At 41.7% G+C, this 3,052-nt stretch overlaps 1 pseudogene; it reads left to right on the top strand.

Annotated features, from left to right (window-relative positions):
* Window positions 1–1,185: 1,185 nt before the first annotated feature.
* Window positions 1,186–2,163, top strand: LOC125117958 (poly(rC)-binding protein 2-like; annotated as a pseudogene).
* Window positions 2,164–3,052: the final 889 nt, after the last annotated feature.

Below are 3,052 nucleotides of genomic sequence, written 5' to 3'. Positions count from 1 at the left end.
TTTTGTGCAGCTCAAGTCTTTTGCTCATTTCTCTACTGAGTTTCTATTTCTTAATTGAGAGGAGTTCTCTACTCTAGATAAAAGTCCTTTGTTGGGTATAGGAGTTGCAAATGTATTCTCTTGCTCTTCAGCTTATTTTATCTCTTTCTTAATGGGGTATTTGCTGAAAAAAAGTTCTTCATTTAAACGTAATCAAATGTATCAGCTGTTTTTCTTTTATGCTTAGCGCTTTGAGTGTCACCTTTAATGGCATTTTTATCCGAAAAGCGAGCCCTCCTACACTGTGGGTAGGAATGTAAATTGGTACAGCCACTATAGAAAACAGTATGGAGGTTCCTCAAAAAACTAAAAATAGAGTTGCCATATGATTCAGCAACCCCAATCATGGGCATATATCCAGACTAGACTATAATTTGAAAAGATACATGCACCCCTATGTTCAATGCAGCACTATTCACAATAGCCAAGACATGGAAACAACCTAAATGTCTATCAATATATGAATGGATTAAGAAGATATAGTACATATATACAATGGAATATTACTCAGCCATAAAAAAGAATGAAATAATGCCATGTGCAGCAACATGGATGGACCTAGAAATTATCATACCGAGTAAGTCAGACAGAGAAAGACAAATGCCATATGATACCACATATGTGGAATCTAAAATATGACACAAATGAATGCATCTATGAAACAGAAAGACTCACAGATATAGAGAACAGAGTTGTGGTTGCCAAGGAGGGGGGGGTGAGGAAGATATGGATTGGGAGTTTTAGATTAGCAGACACAAACTATTATATATAGAATGGATTACCAACAAGGTCCAACTGTATAGCACAGGAAACTATATTCAATATCTTGTTATAAACCATAATGAAAAAAAAATATATATATATAAATCACTTTTCTGTACATCAGAAATGAATACAACACTGCCAATCAACTATACGTCAATAAAATAAGTTTTAAAAAAATAACACCTGTCTCCATGTCCAGTGGTATTCTGAGCAGCTGGACTTGAAACAGTCAAGCCATTGGTCAATGGTAGGAGTCAAATCTAAAAACTGCATGCTGGAGGAGATAAGGGGAGTTGGTAGGAAGGGGAAGGGCAGAAGGCCAGAGAAACAACAATAGGGATTGTCAAGAAGGCAAAAGGGGCCCTTCAGGTGGATGGAGGTATGATTGAAAGTGGAGTGAATGTCACTTTCACCACACAGCTCCTTATGCATGGAAAGGAAGCTGGCAATATCATCAGAAAGAACAGAGACTCAGGAAGCTTGCGAGGAGAGTGGTGTAAACATCTTGGAAGCGAATGTGTTGAGAGAATGATCACTTTGGTCGGACCCACAAATGCCATCTTTAAAGGCTTTCCTGCAATCATTTGCTACAACCATTGAAGAAGACGTCAGAACAACAGCCCAGTCACCAGCAGCCCCTGGTCCCTGTGAGTCTGCTGGTTACCGCTATCAGTGTGGCTCTCTCACTGGGAAAGGTGGTTTCTAGATCAAGGAAATATGACAAGAGAGTACAGGGGCTCAGGTCCAAGTGGCAGGGAATATGCCTCCCAACTCAACTGAGCAGATCATTATAACTGCTGGCAAACCATCACTGAGTGTGGCAGACAAACCTGTCCGGTCACGCTGGCATCACCCTGACTCCAAAGGCCATCTAGCTCTCTGGTCATCTTTGCAGGTGGTCAGGACAGACACAACACAGGCAGCAATGGTATGAGCTTTCCTCACCCTTCCCAACCCCTCCCACCCATGCCTCAGCCCAGACCTGGAGGGACTCCCTCTAGAGGCCTATTGCATTCAAGAACGCTAGTTCAGTCACATTTGACCAAGCTACCCATGTTGGCAATGCAACCCTGGATTCATTGACACTGAATCCACTCTCCAGAGATGAAAGGCTACCAGGCGGGTTTGGATGCCTCTACTAAGACTACTCATGAACTCATCATTTCAAGCACATTAAGTGGCTGCACAGTGGGGTGTTTGGGTGCCCAAATCAATAAGATCTACCAGATGTCTGGGGTATAGTTCAACATTGCAAACCCAATGGAAGGATCTACCATCATTGGATCTGGGCCAGCATTAGCCCCATTCAGTATCTGTCAGGCTTTCCCCAGAGACTGGTGGCGTGGGGTGCCGCTGTAACAATGCAGATTCATCTATAATCCTTTTTGGCTGTTCACCACTCTTAGTCCATCTGTGTAGTTTCTGAACAGTCAGCAATTCCGAGTTTTAAATAGTCTGTATGTTTCAGTTTCTTTACACTTCATCATCCACTTGTGATTTTTAAATTATTCTAATTCATTTCTCCATTCAGCTGTTAGAGCTAAGTTCCACATTTAGTTTCATAAGCTTCTCCCTGTTTTATTTTGGGGGTTTTTGCTCATACATTTTTTTCTGTCATAGAACTAGAAGAGTAGAATATTAATACAATTCAGTTTAGGAGTTTCCTCTGTGGCACAATGAGACTGGCAGTGTCTCTGGAGTACTGGGATGCAGGTGGGTTAAGGATCCAGCCACAGCTGTGGCATAGGTCACAACTGTGGCTGGGATCTGATCCCTGGCCCAGAATTCCAAATGCTGTGGGGCAGCAAAAAAAAAAAAGAAAAAAAATATACAATTCAGTTTAGTCTATAATGTCAGAGAAATTTTAAAAATTAAAAGATGAGTAGGTTGAGAATCTGACTTCAGTGACTTGGGTCGCTGTGGAGGTGGGGGTTCGATCCCCAGCCCAGTTCAGTGGGTTAAAGGATCCGGCGTTGCTGCAGCTGCAGCGTAGGTCACAGATGTGGCTTGGATTCAATCCCTGGCCTGGGAACTTCCATATGTCGCAGGTGCAGCCATCAAAAAAAAAAAAAAAAATTAAAAGATGAACTGGAAAAAATATTTAGCCAGATAAGGTTTTCCTCATAGTTATCTTTACTACCGTTTTGCAACCATATGAAACTTGGAATCTTCTTGCTCTGGTATCTGTTTGCTTTATTCTCCCATAACCAAAGCTACAAGGACAAGAACGTTACATTCTATTGGTAGT

This window comes from Phacochoerus africanus, chromosome X (assembly GCF_016906955.1).
Source record: "Phacochoerus africanus isolate WHEZ1 chromosome X, ROS_Pafr_v1, whole genome shotgun sequence".
Taxonomy (NCBI): Eukaryota; Metazoa; Chordata; class Mammalia; order Artiodactyla; family Suidae; genus Phacochoerus; species Phacochoerus africanus.
This window is presented reverse-complemented; position numbering and strand designations above follow the sequence as displayed.